This window comes from Pan paniscus, chromosome 7 (genome assembly GCF_029289425.2).
Source record: "Pan paniscus chromosome 7, NHGRI_mPanPan1-v2.0_pri, whole genome shotgun sequence".
Classification (NCBI taxonomy): Eukaryota; Metazoa; Chordata; class Mammalia; order Primates; family Hominidae; genus Pan; species Pan paniscus.
In genome coordinates this window covers 28,678,281-28,698,826 of record NC_073256.2, presented here as the reverse complement: position 1 = coordinate 28,698,826, position 20,546 = coordinate 28,678,281, and the positions used below count along the sequence as shown (strand labels likewise).

The 20,546-nt window shown below is 47.2% G+C and overlaps 1 protein-coding gene across 2 annotated transcripts in view; it reads right to left on the bottom strand.

Moving 5' to 3' along the window:
* LOC129398572 (uncharacterized) overlaps positions 1-20,546 on the bottom strand; it is a 200,869-nt gene that overhangs the window by 109,670 nt on the left and 70,653 nt on the right. Inside the window, exons 1-3 of one of the 2 annotated variants that reach the window (XR_010113096.1) lie at positions 19,497-20,544; positions 16,133-19,043; positions 12,322-12,460 (exon numbers count right to left, since the gene is read on the bottom strand). The gene's annotated coding sequence lies outside the window, so the exon portion shown is untranslated. Of the gene's footprint in view, positions 1-12,321; positions 12,461-16,132; positions 19,044-19,496 lie in introns of those variants that run through there. The other variant, XR_010113095.1, reaches the window with a different exon arrangement.

Below are 20,546 nucleotides of genomic sequence, written 5' to 3'. Positions count from 1 at the left end.
TCCATCCTTCCTCAGCTGGGCGACTGTGGCTATTGGCTTCCTCTCTGTGCCTCAGTTGCTCCATCTGTGAAATGACGATTGTCATAGTCCCTGCTTCAAAGAGTCACTGGGAGGATTAACTGAGAAAATGCAGGGAAGGTGCTTGGAACTAAATGCTCAAAAAAAGTCCATCTGGCCAGGCACGGTGTCTCACGCCTGTATTCCCAGCATTTCGGGAGACCGAGGCAGGTGGATCACTTGAGGTCAGCAATTCAAGACCAGCCTGGTCAACATGGCAAAACCCCGACTCTACTAAAAATACAAAAATTAGCCAGGCATGGTGGCAGGCACCTGTAATCCCAACTACTTGGGAGGCTGAGGCATGAGAATCTCTTGAACCTGGGAGGCAGAGGTTGCAGTGAGCCGAGATGGTGCCACTGCACTCCAGCACGGGCAACAAGAGCAAAACTCTGTCTCAAAAAAGAAAAAAAGTCCATCATTCTTATTAATGGAGGACAAATCATCTCAGTGCTTCTTTGGCTGATCAGTACCCTCAAAGCTAGTGTTATCCAATAGACCAGAGGTCCCCATCCCCCAGACCACAGACCAGTAGCGGTCTGTGGCCTGTTAAGAACTGGGCTGCACAGAAGGAGGTGAGCAGTGAGCTAATGAGTGAAGCTTCATCTGTATTTACAGCTGCTCCTCACCGCTAGCGTTACCACCTGAGCTCTGTCTCCTGTCAGATCAGCAGTGGCATTAGATTCTGATAGGAGCACCAATCCTATTGTGATCTGCATGTGCAAGGGATCTAGGTTGTGTGCTCCTTATGAGAATCTAACGCCTGATGATCTGTCACTGTCTCCCACCACCCGGAGATGGGATTATCTAGTTGCAGGAAAACAAGCTCAGGGCTCCCACTGATTCTACATTATGGTGAGTTGTATAATGATTTCATTATATACTATAATGTTCATAACAATAGAAATAAAGTATACAATAAATGTAATGCACTTGAATCATACTGAAACTTCCCCCAAAAAATACATGGAAACTGGTCCTTGGTGCTAAAAAAAATTGGGGAGCACTGCAATAGACTATTCAGTCACGGTCCAATCAAACATTCTGCAATGGCGGGCTTGCTCTACTCTGCAATGTCCAACATGGGAGCTGCTAGCCACCCACATGGGCTGTTGAGCCCTTGAAATGTGGCTGGTGAGAATGAAGAACTGAATTTTCAATTTTCTCTTAACTAATTTTTTTTTTTTTTTTTTTTTGAGACAGAGTCTCACTCTATCCTCCAGGCTGGAGTGCAGTGGTGCAATCTCGTCTCACTGCAACCTCCATCTCCCGGGTTCAAGCAATTCTCCTGCCTGAGCCTCCTGAGTAGCCAGGATTACAGGAACCCGCCATCATGCCCGGCTAATTTTTGTATTTTTGTAGAGACGAGATTTCACCATGTTGGCCAGGCTGATCTTGAACGCCTGACCTCAGGTGATCTGCCCAACTTGGCCTCCCAAAATGCTGGGATTACAGGTGTGTCACCATCCCCACCCTTAATTCATTTCTAAATCACAAAATCTAAACAACAAGTGGCTAGGAGCTACCATAGTGTACAAGGCAGCTGTAGAATCACAGGAAATTGTCAATGACCCTGTCCTGCTTCAAGCTGACTTTTCCCCCTCATGGTGACACTCTAGATTCTTTCCTCTCACATTTTTTAGACTTTCAGGATTAGACCATGAAAATAAGTTCTATCCTTCCAAGAAAATAACGTTCATTACACTTACTGTATACCAGGCTGATTTCAGGGCTTTACATGTATTAATTTACAACAACTCTGAGGCAGGAGCTGTGATTATGCCCATTTAACAGATGACAAAACTGAGGCACAAAGCAGTGCTGGAACTTCTCAAAGTCACACAGGTAGCAGGAGGCAGAGCTCGGATTTGAACTCACTTTGGGTTCAGCAACTCACAGCTCTCATCTATGACATAATATTACTTCTGTGGTCAAAACACTTAGACCTGGATTTCACAGGAATCTTGTGCTTGCCTGGCTGCTAGGGAGGTTTTCCTCATCTTCCTTATCTCACGGTTCAAAACCCAGGGCCTCCATGCTCTTGCTATGGTGGCCGTTCACTGGCAGGAGGCTTCTGGGAAAGTTCTTCTTTTCTGTCATTTTTCTTATTCCTGTTTTTTTTTGTCTCATTGGTGTTTATCTGCAGAACTTTGTTTCCTTCTGCTCAATTCATAATCAGAGTGCTTTTCCTCCTGGCTCAATTCGTAAGTATTTGTGCAAAAAGAGGTTGGCGCAGAGCCAGGTGACTGACGACACCCGGCTCGTCTGGCAAGTGGATATCAAATTGTTGTATCTCATTCTGCCATTCACAGCTCCTGCTATGGGGCTGGGTCATCTGCCAGCTCTCCAAGGAGCTGGCGGGAAACCGCTGCAATCAGAGCGAACCCACGGCCCGGGTGAGCTCGCCTCCGCACAGCACTCCAGCTGGCCCCCAGTGCCTTTTGGGGACACATCTCCATTGCCAGGCAGGGCTGTGGGAGGGCCGCCTGCCTCCTGTCCATCACAGGGAAAACCTACCCTTATCCCACGTCCCTTCCAGGCAGCCTGTGTGGAGATTGCTGCGTTCACCTTTAATATGGCTAAAATGTTTTCCTTCAATGACAGCAATGCTGCCAGAACCCATCAAGACACCCAGGAACTGATGTCCCTTGGCAGATGATGCTGGAAAGATGGGATTCCCGGCAGCCTTTGCATCTGTTGCTCACAGCCCACGAGCATCTCCACCGTCCAGCAGGTCAGGGCACGGTCTCTCTCTCTCTCTCTCTCTCTCTCTCTCTCACGGTCCTCTCACGGTCTCTCTCACGGTCTCTCTCACAGTCTCTCTCTCTTACGGTCAGGGCAGAAAGAGAGAGAGTCCATCTGGAGCAGACTCGGATTTTAAATGAGTGTCCCTGATAATTTAACATGATCGATGGCTCACGTATTTCACCAAGTTCAGGAGTCCCAGTTCTCAGAGAGAAGCAGCCAGCCATGACTGTAAGACCTGAGCAAACCGTACAAATCAGACAGCAGGTCTCACCCCTCCCCAGAGAGCTCCAGAGAGTATCAAAGAGTGAAACAGCAGAGGGATGGTCTGGGTGGGGTCATCGTGGCTGGCAAGGGTCTGTGACAGCACCTTGTTAGGCTACTCCCAAGAGGATATTTGGAGAGAGGGTGGGAGGGCAGCTCTCAGTACAAGCTATGTCTCCTGGAAAGTAACTTCCAAACTTTGGAGGATTGTGAGCAAGATGGAACCAGCAACTTCTACCTAAAAGAATGTTCATAGCAAGATAACTCATCCTAATATTGGTCCAAGCTAGGTCTTTATTGTGCATCATAAGGCTCTAAGAATAACAATGTAACCTCCAAAAGGGCTGCGGGCTTTGAGGAATCTCAGGCAACTCGCTTCCTTCTGCTCAGTGACTCCCCCGGAGCACAGTAAGGCAAGGAAACACTCAGAGCCAAGCTTGAGTTCTGAATTTCAAATACAGGGAGTCCATCTCTTTCTACCCAATTGTTCCCTAGATGAGTAACTAATTCCTTCCCCTTAACTGCACATACTTCCTTCCAAAGCACAAGAGCGATGGGCTGTCCATGAGCCTCCCCAAAATATGTGCACCTTGTGACATAAATTCTGTCACCGAAAGAGACCAGACAAAATGTAAAACCAAAGTGGAGGCTTTCCTTGAATTATAGGTTCTAAAGAGTTTTGGACCCTCTACAAAACCCAAGAGTTAGGAATTGCCTGTAAGAAGCACCAGCTCTTGTTTTAAAGAGGCAATTTAAGAATAATAGCCGTGCTGATGCCACACTACGCTAAGGGAGAATAATGAACCTAATAAAACTAGCGATTTTTCAATTGCTTTTGCTGCTGGAAACACTGATTATGCTAATTAAAGGGTAGAATAGTAAATAGCCACTCTTTTGCATCCAATTAAGTGTTCAAATTATTTCTCAGAAGTATTTGTTGAAAATAGAACTTCTGATAATAATGGGTCCCAAATAAACAGAGTCAAGTGTGGTGTGGTTCATGTGTGTGTGTGTGTGCACACATGTGTGTTTCTGGAGCTCATTTTATGGAGATCCCGCATAGCTCCCCAAATTCCTATCAGACCAAATAAGAAAAATCACAGTTTCCTAAGACTACAGTTTGGGATATCTTTGGAAAAGGTGTGTATTGAGAATACAGCATATGGAAACTATTTCACGTTGGCAATATCTGTGATTTAACATTGCAAACATTAGAAATACAACTGGTTCTTCAGAGCCACCTAAGTCCCTCATAATGACAATATTAGCTTCTTCTAAATAATAAATTAGCCAGTCAAACTATGGTCTACAGCATGTTAGAAGTTTCATCCTTCTAGTCAATGTCACATTTCAAGGCAAAGTCGAATTATATGTACGTTAAAAAAAGTGCTGTCACTGAAAATTGAGAATTATGTCTAATGCCAATCAGAAATGGAATAAATAAGTATTAAAGGATTTGCAAGTTAAAGCAACCATAGAAATGTTATCATCAGGAAGGAAAATGTATTACCTGCAGAGGTTACAGAAAAGACGCTAGAACCCAGAAGAGAAAGAATCTCTTTAAATATTTCCATTAAATTAATCAAGAGTGGCTGGGTACGGTGGCTCATGCCTGTAGTCCCAGGACTTTGGGAGCCCAAAGCAGGTGGATCACAAGGTCAGGAGTTCGAGACCAGCCTGGCCAACATGGTGAAACCCTGTCTCTATTAAAAATACAAAACATTAGCCGGGCGTGGTGGCATGCACCTGTAATCCCAGCTACCCAGGAGGCTGAGGCAGGAGAATTGCTTTAATCCAGAAGGCCGAGGTTGCAGCAAGCAGAGACCACATCATTGCACTCCAGCCTGGGTGACAGATCATGGCTCCATTTTGAAAAAAAAAAGAAAGCAACAAAGAAAGAAAGAAAGTTAATCTGGGTGAAAATAGGATGAGTTTTTCACCCACAAAGGGAGATGAGATTCATGCATTCTTTCAACATGCATTCCATCAATAGTGAGCACCTGCTCTGAGCTAGGCCCATTCTAGATCCCAGGAAATGGGTAACCAACCAGACATGGCCCCTGATTTGGAGCTCACATTTTAGAGCAGCTAAATGGACAGTAAACAAGTAAGCAAATTAAGATCTTCTTAAATTGGGGGAAGTTCTTTAGAGAAGCACTTCCATAAAGCTCAATCGCATCATAGACTATGACTGCCAGGGGGTAGGGAAGGTAATATCTCACCTGCTTGTGGACAGCAGAGCTTCTGACGCCTTGCAAAGTATTTAGTACCAACATTTCTGTCTTAGGTCAAGTTCCCTAAAAGCAGATCCTGAGGCAGGGATTGAGTGCATGTAATTCATTCAGGAAGAACTCTCAGGAGATAGGAGTAAAGAAAACAGGATATGACAGGGAAGGAGCTAAGTGAGATGTGGTCTCCGTTGGAGACTGGCTCCAGTCTGATCTCACAGGGAGCTCCAGAGTGTGAACTGCACCACCATGTTATCCCAGCCTAAGGTCTTTTGTTCTCCTGTGTCAGCCGGTCCCTGGCCCAGGGCTGCAGACTCCCTTGGGGCCCCAGCAGACTGGAGGAGAAGGAGCATGGTCTGTGGTCTACTCTTGGTTGTGCACACCCACCCACCTCTTCCCCAGCTGACACTGCTGGAGGACGAGAGGGAGAGATGTCATCTCCTCCTATGGCAACCTGTGTGATGGCAATGGCCCTTTTCCTGTTGGGCATAATCTGCTGCCGTCTCTTGCTGTCTGCAGCCTGACACAGAAGGGTGAAGGTCACCAGGTTCCACTGACAGGGGTCTTTGTCTCAAGCAGCAACCATAGGACCGAGGGTCCCTTGCAAGATTCAGCCACATTTCATGACTGTCTGCAACACACCCCATGCCTCTGATGGAAGGGACACAATGCCCCATGCTGCACTCATTTCTGCCAGACTGGGGTCCCTGATCTCAATTTCCCTCTGCAGTCCCCATCTCTGGGGTCTGCAGACACATTTCAGATCCCTCCTTAGTACCTCCCAGGAGGCAGAAGCCAGAGGAAATAATCCTTGTCCCAATGCACCTGACCATGCCACCTCACTGCATGCTCTTTCTCCCTCTCCAGGAAAAATCAAGCTTGTTGAATACTTACCAATATGTCCACATGCATTTAGTCCCCATAACCACTTATTGGGGCAGCATTACCATCCCCAAGTTACAGATGAGGAAACTGAGGAGAGCATTTATATAACATGCATCTAAGTGGTGAACAAACGATCTAACCAGGCAGTGCGGCACCAGAGCACACATTTTTGTTATTCAGAGAGATGGGGTCTCTCTCTGTCCCTCAAACTGAAGTGCAGTGGCCTGATCATAGCTCACTGTAGCCTTGAACTCCCAAGCTCCAGCAATCTTCCCGCCTTAGCCTACCGAGTAGCTGGGACTAGAGGCATTCACCACCAACCCAGCTAATTTTTAAAAAATATTTTTCTAGAGATAGGGTCTGATCCCAAACTCCTGAATTCCAGCGATCCTCCTGCCTCAGCCTCCCAAAGTGCTGGGATTGCAGTTGTGAGCCACCGCACCCAGCCCAGAGCACACTTTTTTTTTTTTTTTTTTTGAGATGGAGTCTCATTCTGTCGCCCAGGCTGGAGTACAGTGGCAAAATCTCGTCCCAGAGCACACTTTTAACCACCATATCATTCTGCCTCTGAGTAGGTTAGTCAAGCTCTGTAGCTGATCAGATGTCTGTAGAGAGAAAGAGACATCAGTCTCCACTTCTTCCAAACACCCCCAAATTTTACAAGTGATTTTCTCAGATCCCTCAGCATCAGGAATGGGGATGAGCAGGACATCCTGTCCCCTTCCCAACAGCCCAGCAGATATCCCAAGATTACATCTCATTGGCTCTGACTAGGACATGAGCCCAAAGCTGAACCAGTTGCTGTAGCCATGGCATGCAGCATCCTCGGTCCTTTGGCCAGGCCAGAGCTACATCCCACCTCTGGATCCTCAGGTTGAGTCAATACATCTTGAACCAGGCACGAACTGAAGCTCAAGGGGGAGTCAGAGTAATGTGACCCTGCCACCAGGAAGTGGGGGCTGAGCAGGCAAGCACTCATCACCCACTGCACACACCAGGGAAGGCTTGTGGTGGCTTAGTCCCACCTGGGGGCAAAGAAAAGAGTGCCTGCTCCGCGCCAAAATGTGATGCCCAACACTATATCTTAAAGCTAGCTGGCTTTGTAATCCCAGCTACTTGGGAGGCTGAGGCAGGAGAACCACTTCAATCCAGGAGGCGGAGGTTGCAGTGAGCCAAGATCACGCCATTGCGCTCCAGCCTGGGTGAGAAGAGAGAAATTCTGTCTTCAAAAATAAAAAATAAAATAATAAAAATAAAAAGCTAGCCTGCTTAATCCTCACAAAGATGCCATCTACTTTTTGGCATCCTACAGGTAGAAACATTGAAACACTGAGACACTGGGAGATTTAAAAACTCACCACCAGCCAGGCACGGTGTCTCATGCCTGTAATCTCAGCACTTTGAGAGGCTGAGGCAGGAGAATTACTTGTGCCCAGGAGTTCAGGACCAGCCTGGGCAAATTAGTGAGACCTCATCTCTACAAATATTAAACAAAACAAAAATTAGGGCTAGACGCGGTGGCTCACACATGTAATCCCAGCACTTTGGGAGGCCAAGGCAAGTGGATCACTTCAGCCCAGGGATTCGAAACCAGCCTGGCCAACACGACAAAACTCTGTCTCAACTAAAAATACAAAACTTAGCTGGGCATAGTGGCACATGTCTATAATCCCAGCTATTGGGAGGCTGAGGCACAAGAATTGCTTCAACCCAGGAGTCAGAGTTTGCAGTGAGCTGAGATTGTGCCACTGCACTCCAAACTAGGTGACAGAGTGAGACCGTGTCTCAAAAAAAAAAAAAAAAAAAAAAATAGGTATGGTGGCACATGCTTGTGGCCCCAGCTACTCAAGAGGCTGAGGTGGCAGGATCAGTTAAGCACAGGAGTTCAAGGGTGCAATGAGCTATGATTGTACCCCTGCACCACTATATATAAATATATATATGTATCTATATATACACACATATATATACATGTATATAAGTGTGTATATATATACACACACATATATATATACATGTATATGTGTATATGTGTGTGTATATATATGTGTATATATATAAAAAACACACATGCACAAATTCACCACCACCAACTCAGAAATTACCATCTCCCTCTATTCTAAGGAATTATTTTTCATTTTGCCATCTCTGAAGTTGGAATATACCTTACAATCCCTGGAATGTCACGGTCTCGTTGGCAACATTTTTCTGCTTAGTAGCGCATAAAATAATAGCACATCTTGTAACTAACAGTGTTGTAGATGCTATGAGATCCTGGGGAAGCCCAGAATCCTAACTCCACCCTGTCTGACTCCAAAGACCACATATTTCCTATGACTTTGGAATGGGGCACAGATGTAGACAAGTCGAGCTTTGTTGATTGTGAGAAAGGTATGATAAATGGCCCTGATGGAATTTTCTTCTTGTACTTGCAGGGGAACAAAGTGGCATCATTCCACTATTCCAGGGGTGGTGCTAAATACGAGGGTGAGGCTGTCAAGCGGACCCTGGTGGAGTCCTACACTCACCCAAACAGCAACGAGACAGAGCGGAGGGAGAACATCGATACCGTCATGAACTGGTTCACCAAGGAAGACTATGACTTTGTGACTCTGTGCTACAGAGAGCCAGATAACATGGGACATCGATTCGGGCCACAGGCAGAGAACAGGAAGTTGATGATTCAGCAAATCGACAGGACCATCGGGTATCTGGTGGGAGCCACTGAGAAGCACAGCCTGCAGAGCACCTCAGCGTCATCATCACATGAGACCGTGGGATGACCACCGTGAAGAAGAGACCCAATGTCAACAAGATCCCCTTGTCCAACTACATCAAGTTCAGGGACTTGGTCAAGTTTGATATTGTGGGCTACGGTGGCTTTGGGATGCCCCTGCCCAAATTGGGGCAAGAGGAAGCCCTTTACCAGTCACTGAAGAATGCGCACCCTCACCTCCACATCTACAAGAAGGAGGAGTTTCCAGAACACTTCCATCTCGCTAAACATGACCGGGTTCTGCCAATCGAGATGTATGCCAACTCTGGTTACAGTATCAATGGGGTAAGTTCATTCTAAAATGAATAAAGTCACCTTGGATCTAGGAGACAACCATTAGGGAAGGGTGGTTCTGCAAAAATCAAACATAAGTGCACAGCCGGGCACTGTGGCTCACGCCTATAATCCCAGCACCTTGGGAGGCTGAGGCAGGTGTATCACCTGAGGTCAGGAGTTTGAGACCAGCCTGGCCAACATGGTGAATCCCCATCTCTACTAAAAATACAAAAATTAGCCGGGTGTGGTGGCACGCATCTGTAGTTCCAGATACTCTGGAGGCTGAGGCAGGAGAATCGCTTGAACCTTGGAGGCAGAGGTTGCAGTGAGCCAAGATCATGATACTGCACTCCAGTCTGGGAAACAGAGTGAGACCCTGTCTCAAAAAAAAATAATATAATATAATATAATAAAACAAAACAAAACAAAATAAAATAAAATAAAATAAGTGCACACACTACGAGTTGTAGCCCACAGGGTCCTAAATGTTCCCCACCCCCCGCCCAACCAATGCTGCCCCAAATTACCGTTATACAAGATTAATGACCAACTCAACTTTACAAGGCTGATTTAAAAATACAAATAAGACTGGCCATGGTGGTTCACAACTGTAAACTCAGTGTTTTGGTAGGCCAACACAGGAGGATTGCTTAAGGCCAGGAGTTCAAGACCAGCCCGGGCAACATAGGGAGACCCCATCTCTACAAAAAACAAACAAATAAATAAATAGCCAGATATAGCGATGCATGCCTGTAGTCCCAGCTTCTCAGGAGGCTGAGGTGGCAGGATTTCTTGAGCCCAGGAGGTCAAGGCTGCACTAAGCTGTGATTGCACTACTGCACTCCAGCATGAGCAACAGAGCAAGACCCTGTCTCTAAAAAATAAATAAACAAATAATAAAACATAAACACCAACTTCATTATTCAAAATTGTGCATTGCGCTTCACTAAACATTGAGTAGCAGTTCTTTCATTTTTGTCTTCCTAACAACCCTATAAAATAGATGCTCTTACTTCCACCATTTTAAAGAAGAAATCAAAACCTAGAGAGAAGTGACTTGAAATTAAAAATGTAAGGTTGGGCTGCGTGCAGTGGCTCACACCTGTAATCCCAGCACTTTAGGAGGCTAACGTAGGTAGATTGCTTGAGCCCAGGATTTTGAGACTAGCCTAGGCAACACAGTGAAACACCATTTCTACAAAAAATGCAAAAAATGTAACTGGGCGTAGTGGCATGTGCCTGTGGTCCCAGCAACTCAGGAGGCTGAGGTGGGAGAACTGCTTGAGCCCGGGGGTGTGGAGTCTGCAGTGAGTCATGATCATACCACTGTGAGATAGGAGGCAGGACTTGACTCCACAGGCAGGGCTTGGACACCAGACCAAATTGAGGACTACCTAAAACAGGGCTGGGGCAGAAGCAGCTTTCCATCAGACATGCCCACCAGTGTGCCATGTGAGTTTACTATTGCCAATGCAGCACCCGGGAGTTACTGCCCCTTTCCATGGCAATGACCGAATGACTCAAAAGTTTCTACCCATTTTCTTGAAATTCCTGCATAAACTGCCCTTTAATCTGCATGCAATTAAAAGTGGGTATAAATGTGATTGCAAACTCTCTGTCGCTACTCTCTGCCTCCAGGGTAGCCCTGCCCTACAGGAGCAGTCACAGGGCTGTAATGCTGCCTCTTTAATAAAGCTGTTTTCTTCTAAACCTCCGGCTTGCCCTTGAATTCTTTCCTGGGTAAAGACAAGAACCCTCACGTGCTATTGAGAGGTGACAGCATGCTGGCAGCCCTCGAGCTCTCTCTCGGCGCCTCCTCTGCCTGGGCTCCCACTTTGGTAGCACTTGAGGAGCCCTTCAGCCCACCGCTGCACTGTGGAAGCCCCTTCTTGGGCTGGCCGAAGCTGGAGCCGGCTCCCTCAGCTTGCGGGGAGGTGTAGAGGGAGAGGTGCGGGCAGGAACCGGGGCTAGGCACGGCGCTTGCGGGCCAGCATGAGTTCCGGGTGGGCATGGGCTTACGGGGCCCCGCACTCGGAGTGGCCCGCTGGCTGCACTGGATCCAGGCAGTGGGGGGCTTAGCACCTGGGCCAGAAGCTGCTTTGCTCAATTTCTCACCAGGCCTTAGCTGCTTCCCTGCAAGGCAGGGCTCAGGACATGCAGCCCGCCATGCCTGAGCCTCCCCCAAACCCGCTGTGGGCTCCTGCATGGACTGAGCCGCCCCGATGAGTGCCGAGCCTTCCCTATGAGCACCGCCCCCTGCTCCAGAGCGCCCAGTCCCATTGAGCACCCAAGGGCTGAGGAGTGCCAGCACAGGACATGGGACTGGCAGGCAGCCCCACCTGCGGCCCCCGTGTGGGATCCACTTGGTGAAGCCAGCTGGGCTCCTGAGTCTGGTGAGGACTTTGAGAACCTTTATGTCTAGCTAAGGGATTGTAAATACACCAATTGGCACTCTGTACCTAGCTCAATGTTTGTAAACACACCAATCAGCACCCTGTGCCTAGCTCAGGGTTTGTGAATGCACCAATCGACACTCTGTATCTAGCTTATCTAGTAGAGACTTGGAAAACTTTTGTCTAGCTCAGGGATTGTAAATGCACCAATCAGCACCCTGTCAAAACAGACCAATCTGCTCTCTGTAAAACAGACCAATCCGCTCTCTGTAAAATGGACCAATCAGCAGGATGTGGGTGGGGCGAGATAAGGGAATAAAAGCAGGCTGCCCCAGCCAGCAGTGGCAACCCACTGGGGTCCCTTTCCACACTGTGGAAGCTTTGTTCTTTTGCTCTTTGCAATAAATCTTGCTGCTGCTCACTCTTTGGGTCCACACTGCCTTTATGAGCTGTAACACTCACCTCGAAGGTCTGCAGCTTCACTCCTGAAGCCAGCGAGACTATGAACCCACTGGGAGTAACAAACAACTCCAGACGCGCCACCTTAAGAGCTGTAACACTCACCTTGAAGGTCTGCAGCTTCACTCCTGAAGCCAGCGAGACCACAAAACCACCAGAAGGAAGAAACTCTGAACACATCCGAGCATCAGAAGGAACAAACTCTGGACACGCCGCCTTTAAGAACTGTGACACTCACCGCGAGGGTCCGCGGCTTCTTTCTTGAAGTCAGTGAGACCAAGAACCCAACAGTTCCGGACACACTATGCTCCACTTCGGGGCTCCCCTGCCCTGTGTCAACTGCACTCTGGCCTGGGTGGCAGAGAGAGAGACCCTAACTTTAAAAAAAGAAAGAAATGTAAGGTTAAGTGCTGCCCCCAAGCCTGAGTGGATGATCATTATACAGAGTACACGAAGATCACCAAAAATGTCACCACAGAGGCCCCCTGCCGCTGGTTCTCATTTGCCCATATCAAAAAACATGCAAGCCTCTTCATACAAAGACACACACAGATGCTCGTAGCAAAACTATTCATAATTGTCAAAAGGTGGCAACAACACAAATGCCTATCAACAACAGATGAATGGGCAAACAAGTACAGTCTACCCGTGTGATGGAACATTAATCAGCCAAAATATGGAATGAAGGGCTGATTTATGCTACAACCTGGATACACCTTGAAACCATTAGGCTAAGTGAGAGAAGCCAGACAAATATTAGATGATTCTACATATATATATATATATATATATATATATATATATATATATATGCCCAGAATATGAAAATCCAAAGAAACAGAAAGTAGATTAATGGTTGCCAGGAGCCAGGGGTGGGGATAGTCGGGGGGAAATAAGGGGTGACTGCTAATGGATACAGGGTTTCTTCTGGGGTAATTAAAATTTCTAAAATTGATGGTGATGATGGCTGCAGAACTCTGTGAATATATTAAAAACCACTCAATTATACACTTTATTTATTTATTTAGAGACAGGGTCTGGCTCTGTTGCCCAGGCTGGAGTGCAGTGGTGCAATCTCATCTCACTGCACCCTCCACCTCCCAGGCTCAAACCATCCTCCCACTTCAGCCTCCTGAGTAGCTGGGACTACAGACACACACCACCATGCCCAGCTAATTTTTTTGTATTTTTGGTCGAGACAGGGTTTTGCCATGTTGCTCGGGCTCATCTCAAACTCTTGGGTTCAAGTGATCCTCCCACTTCAGCCTCCCAAAGCACTGGGATTACAAGTGTGAGCTACCATGCCCGGCCAAATGATACACTTTAAATGGGTAAATTGTATTGTACGTAAATTATCTTTCAATAAAGCTGTTATTAAAAAGCAGCTTTAAGGGCCAGACATAAGAGCCATGCCTGTAATCCCAGCATTTTGAGAGGCCAAGGCAGGAGGATCACTTGAGCCCAGGAGTTCAAGACCAGCCTAGACAACATGGCAAAACCTGGTCTCTACAAAAAATTTAAAAATTAGGCTTGGCGTGGTGGCTCACGCCTGTAATCCCAGCACTTTGGGAGGCTGAGGTAGGTGGATCACTTGAGGTCAGGAGTTCAAGACCAGGCTGGCCAACATGGTGAAACCCTGTCACTACTAAAAATATTTTTTAAAATTAGCCAGGCATGGTGGTGGGTGCCGAGCCTGAGGCAGAAGAATCGCTTGAAGTCGAGAGGTGGAGGTTGCAGTGAGCCGAGATTACGCCACTGCACTCCAACCTGCTGGGCGACAGAGAGAAACTCCATTTCAAAAAAAAAAAAATTAAAAATTAAAAATTAGCCATCGGTAGTGGCTCATGTTTGTAGTCCCAGCTACTCAGGAGGCTAAAGTGGGAGGATTGCTTGAGCCCAGGAGGTTGAGGCTGCAGTGAGCCAAGATTGTGTCACTGCACTCTGGCCTCAGCAACAGAACAAGAAATTGTTTCACAGTTTTAAAAACAATTAAAAAACAAGCCTAAAGAAAACACAAAACCAATGCTAACTGTGAGACATAAATGAGGTGGTCTATTTTTTGTTAACTACCAACTAACAATTCATGGCAGAAACAAAGTTTAAATGATGCTATAGCCGGGCGCTGTGGCTCACGCCAGTAATCCCAACATTTTGGGAGGCTGAGGTGGGTGGATCACCTGAAGTCAGGAGTTTGAGACCAGCGCGGTCAACATGGTGAAATCCCGCCTCTACCGAAAATACAAAAATTAGTCGGGTGTGGTGGCGGGTGCCTATAATCCCAGCTACTCGGGAGGCTGAGGCAGGAGAATCGCTTGAACCCCGGGGGGCGGAGGTTGTAGTGAGCCAAGATCGCACCATTGCACTCCAGCCTGGGCGACAGAGCGAAACACCGTCTCAAAAAATAAATACATAATTAAATAAATGATGCTATAAACCTCATGTGAGGGAAGACTGCCCCAGGTACAGCTTGAAGAACCTTTGCTGTGAATAGGAGCCAAATGCGATAATTATGTTCGCAACTTGGTTCATGTTAGCTTGTTGCAACTCCAGAGTGTAACAGGTATGAGGAAACTCATGGGGTTAGTGTTTAATGTTGGTGGAAATATTCACATTAAAATACAACAGTTTATCATCTAAGGTATATTTTATCCCTCAAGTGGCCTGGAACACTGTGATTATTGCACACCAATCGCAATCCCATAGCTAAGGCCTTGCCAAGGAGAAATTCCACAGTCACCTGACCTATTTGTAAACCTGGTTTATGATGTTTTGTAACAGGATATCTTGACAGTAGCATGAGGACATTTAACGAGACAAGAACATTCCCCACTGACCAACCAGATGGTTTGAGGGAACAGGATGATGTGCTCAGTTTAATCTTCTGCTGGACCGACCATTAGGCAGAAAATCCTTTGGGTCAATGCCTCTCACTGAATCCACTTCTCAGATTCCTGTCCACCTGCCTGCTTTGCAGTACAGAGTAAAGTGGTCCTTCCTTGACTCTCTTCAGGGACCAACGTGCTTGAGGCCATCATGAAGACATTCATTCTTTTTTTTTTTTTTTTTTTTTTTGAGAGTCTCGCTCTGTCACCCAGGCTGGAATGCAGTGATGTGATCTCAGCTCCCCACTGCAACCTCTGCCTCCCAAGTTCAAGTGATTCTCCTGCCTCAGCCTCCTGAGTAGCTGGGATTGCAGGCACGCATCACCAGGCCCAGCTAATTTTTCTATTTTTTGTAGAGACAGGGTTTCACCATGTTGGCCATGCTGGTGTCGAACTCCTGACTTCAAGTGATCCACCTGCCTCGACCTCCCAAAGTGCTGGTATTACAGGTGTGAGCCAACGTGCCTGGCAGAGGGCTTTCATTCTTGATGGACTGCTCCACAGCCTCAGAGACAGTCCGACTGGTTTCTTCAACCAGAGCGGAGCAGACAGGCAATTTCTGTATGCCCCAAGCCAAATATTAGACCAGCTCTTCAATGTACAGAGAGCATCACATTTCTTAGATGCTACAATATCTGTTGGTCTAAAATATAAATAAATAGTATTGTAGCCAGCCACAGTGGCTCACACCTATAATTCCAGAGCTTTGTGGGGCTGACGCAGGAGGTTCACTTGAGGTCAAGAGTTCGAGACCAGCCTGGGCAACACAGCAAGACAGCCCCACCCCCACCTGCCATATCTATAAAAATTAAAATAATTAGCTGGGCATAGTAGTGTGGGCCTGTAGTCCCAACTACTTGGGAAGCTGATGTGGGTGGATCACTTGAGCCCAGGAATTTGAGGCTGCAGTGGGCTATGACTGCATCACTGTACTCCAGCTAGACCTTGTCTCAAAAAAAAAAAAAAAAAAAAGTGTTGCAATTGAAATTACTTTATCATTTGAAAAGAGGGACAGACAAGAAAGGTATTTGCCATTTACCAAGCAATTACCCAGAATCCTCATCCCATCCTACACCCACCCTTCCCCTAAAAGTGTATGTATATGTATTTATACCATAAAAAATACATCTATTTGGCTCTGGAACTAGATTGCTTGGGTTCAGTTACCTGATCTAGCATTTGTTCCTGATGACTCAGTGCAGAAAAGCTCTGTAACTCAGTTTCCCCAGCTGTAAAATGGGGAATGGCGCCTTTACTGGGCTGCCGTGAGGGTAAATGAGGTAACATATATATATAAAGCATTCAGAACAATTCATGATACATAGTAAGCTCTATATATTTGAGCTTATTATTGCTGTCAGTACGATTATCATCATCCTGCTGTTTCCAATGGGTATGCTTTCTACATTCTCTTTCTTAAAGACCTTTAAATCCTTTGTATTCTTTCCACCACCTCAGAGAGCAGTGTCCTTGTAGTTTAAATTTTCAAAGACTTCATGGATCCAATAATCATGACATTAACTAAGGGACAGTTTTCTTTCAGTGGATTGGAATCTAAAATGGCTTTATTGTTATTATTGCCCAGGCTGGTCTCGAACCCCAGACTTCAACTGATCCCGCCACCTCACCCTCCCAAAGTGTGTTGAGATTACAGGCATGAGCCACCATGCCCGGCCCTCATTCTCTTCTTTTATAAGGACACCAGTCATTGCATCTGCCCCCTCACCAGCAGCCCCCAATCCAGGATGACTCATCGTTACTTGATTACATCTAGAAAGACCCTATTTCCAAATAAGGTCACATTCCTCGGTACTGAGGATTTAGATTTCAAATTTTTTCCCTGACTAAATTTTTTTTTGAGTCACGGCCTCACCCTGTCACCCAGGCAGGAGTACAGTTATGTGATTATAGCTCACTGCAGCCTCAAACTCCTGGGCTCAAGGCATCCCCTGACCTCAGCCTTCCAAGTGGCTGAGACTACAGGCGCACACCACCATGCCCAACTAATTTTTTTGTTTTTTTGTGGTTTTTTTTTGTACAGGTTAGGTCTCACTCTGTTGACCAGGCTGGTCTGACCTCAAGCGATTCTCTTGTCTTGGCCTCCAAAGGCAGTGGGATTACAGGCGTTATCCCATGCCTGACCCTCTTTCTACATTAAAATCATTGTATCATTAGCCTGAGCTGCCCATATTCCTTATTCTGCCCATCCCTGACCAATCTCCTCCTTTAACATAACTTCCATCTCGATATCATGGGGCCTGCTGGGCACTGCAAACAGCCTAAGGAAAGTGGAAATTTTACTTAACCTTAAATTCTGTTACAAAGTCCATATTGAACTTAATTTATATTTGAACTATAAAAATGTTCTGTAAGTTGAAACATGACCTATAAAGGTCTCTACACCCTGAAGCAACGTTTTAGAAAGAAATCAATTGGTCCTTTTCTGCAGAAACCATTAACCATAGGAGAGATAAAGGAAAAACTTCAATGTACTGATTGAACATCCATGCTCATAGCTTAACTTCTAAAAGGCAACCATTCCATACTGTTAAACTGCCTTAGGTTGTTGATACTGTTATTAAAGAGACCCTCAAAGCCAGAAGTTGAATCTTGACTGTAGTTCTTGCACGTACACGCACACTCTTGCCACTGAAACCACTCAGTTTGTCCTAATACTGCTACCCATAGCAACACCACCTGGAATTTTACTTTTGTTTTTAAGCGTCAGTCGTAATCTTCACTTGCTTCTGAACACAGCGCACCTGTGAGAGCCACGTGACATTTAAAAAATGCCTTCAGTGAGGCCGGGCATGGTGGCTCACACCTGTAATCCCAGCCCTTTTGGAGTCCAAGGCAGGTGGATCATGATGTCAAGAGATTGAGACCATCCTGGCCAACATGGTAAAACCCTGTCTCTACTAAAAATACAAAAATTAGCTGGGTGTGGTGACGCGTGCCTGTAGTCCCAGCTACTCGAGAGGCTGAGGCAGGAGAATCGCTTGAGCCCGGGAGACAGAGGTTGCCGTGAGCTGAGATCGTGCTACTGCACTCCAGCCTGGCAACAGAGGGAGACTGTCTGAAAAAAAAAAAAATTCCTTCAGTGCCTTGATCCTTCCAGATTCAGATCCAAGAGAGATGACATTTGTCCATCACCAGACACTGCACACCAAGATAAAGATTTCTTCTGGCCAGGCGCGGTGGGTCACGCCTGTAATCCCAGCACTTTGGGAGGCAGAGGCGGGTGGATAACCTGAGGTCAGGAATTTGAGACAAGCCTGGCCAAGGTGTTCAAACCCTGTCTCCACTAAAAATACAAAAGTGGCCCGGCAGGGTGGCTCACGCTTGTAATCCCAGCTACTCGGGAGGCTGAGGCAGGAGAGTCGCTTGAACCTGGGAGGTGGAGATTGCAGTGAGCCGAGATCGCACCATTGCACTCCAGCCTGGACAACTAGAGCAAAACTCCGTCTCCAGAAAAAAAGAAAAAAAGATTTCTTCTGTGTGCATGGCTCAGCTCTGTGGTCCGCTAGTGTCCTTCCTCAATCTGCTTCCAATCTGTGGACTCAGGAAAGACTGAACCAACCTAGATTTATTAATATTTTAGTATAACATAATACAATGTTACTTACTATGACATTGACCGTATATGCCCTTTTGCTCCTTGGAGGAAAGACAATTAATAGCTATTATGTGAGTTAATAAAATAAGCCCAGGATTTATGAGTATAACTAACCTGTTCCCATTGGTTTTCCTTGTCTCCTGCAGGCAGAGAGCTGATCAAAACAGCAAAAGCAAAGCAGTGCCCCTGGCCCAGTCCTGAAGCCAATCTTCCTTAATCACCCAGACCCATCCCTGGTTAGGACTTGCTGTGGATTCTCAGGTGACTCCCTCTCAGGATACAGGGACTGAGAGGGTGTATGCAACATCTCAGACCCAGAAACCGTTGATTCTGTCTAAAAACACAGCAATAACCACATCCCATCCTCTTGATTTAAATGAAAGTGTTTGGAGGAATAAAAGATGAATCTTTTTTTTTCTTTGTCAGATCTTGCGCTCATTTGGTTCTGGTGTGGAACAACAGCTATAAGAGAACAAGTGTATTCAATTAGAATTCATTCCCCTCTCTTATTCTCATAGCTGAGCAGGGCTCAAGTGCCTCTCATCTGAAAGAGGTAATAAGATTTTATCTGTCTCCTCATCTACCTGTTGCAAGTATACTTAACAAATTCGCTCTCGGGACTCTTCCAAATGGAGTTTTATGAGGAATTTGCTAAGGTAAACGTTTTAGACTTTGAACACAGTTCAGATTTCAGGGGCAGTACTGAAATCTAAACTGTGTTGCTAACTGCCCTGCCTTTCAACTCAAGACACAATAACTTTGAACTAAAATAATTATATTTTTGTTGTTTTCCACTCTGTCCCCACGTCTATATCACCACCATCCCCAATCCCACCCCGCAGGAGCTAACTCCTCCTTCCTGTCCCTGCAAGATCAAAACTCCTCCTGCAAGCCCCACTAGCTCTGTCTGCTCACCTTCGTGGTAGATATCGCTATCGTACTTTTATCCTCATTTGTGTGATAAGTACTTCAATGTCCACTTCTTCCACGAGCCCCTGAGCCTCTGAAGGGCCTGGACCACACCTAGTTTTTCTCACCATTACATCTCCCTTGTCAGGCACATGGTAGGCGCTTAAAAAGTATTTGATGAACAAATGGCTTGTTTGGTGACAGTCCAAAGGCTGGGGGACAGAGGGAAAGCCCCTCCTTTCGGGCCCCAGACGGGTGGCGCTGATGGAGAGGAGGCTAGGATAAGGCCTCCAGGACCGAAGCATGCACCCGTAAGGCCCCTGCTAAAAAGACCTTCCGAAGGCGGAGGAACTGCGAGAGTGCCTACGTTAGCCCAAGGCCTGACCCGACGATCCCAGGGACCCTCGCCCTAACTGGCCCCGCCTCCCGGGCCCCAAACCCGGACTCGGCCCCGCCCGAAGCTCCAGATCCTGGGGCCCGCCCCCGGCCCCGCGTCGGAAGACCATGGGCTCGCTCCTGGGCCTGCCTCAAACCCTCCGCAGGTAACGCCTCCCGAACTTGAGCCACATTCCGATCCCCTCCTCAAATCCCTCCCCGTTTCCCACACCCTGGACCCCTCGCTCCGTCTCGGCCCCGCCCCAAGCCCAGCTAGGTCTCGGCCCCTGAGCCCAGCCCCGACCGGCCTCCCAGTCCCTGGGTCCCTCCCGACACCGGCCCCTCCCTAAGCTCCGCCTCCGAGGGCCCGCCTCCTGAGCGCAGCCCAGCCCGGACTCGTCCCCGCTTCCCGGACCCTGGGCTCCTCCCCACGTGGGCCCGTCCTAAGCTTCGCCTCCCAGAGTCCACGCACCGCCTGGCCATGTGCTACGACATAGTCAACGCCCCGCCCCTGCCCCGCCTTCTGAGACCTTCTCTGGGTCTGGCCTTCGCCCCGCCCTAAGACCTGTCTCCTGGGCTCTGCTCTGAGTCCCGCTTCCTGAACCCATTGGCGTTTATCCCCGCCCTAATGCCCGCCTCCAGGACTCTTATCCTGCCCCCACTCAAGGCACCGCCTCCAGG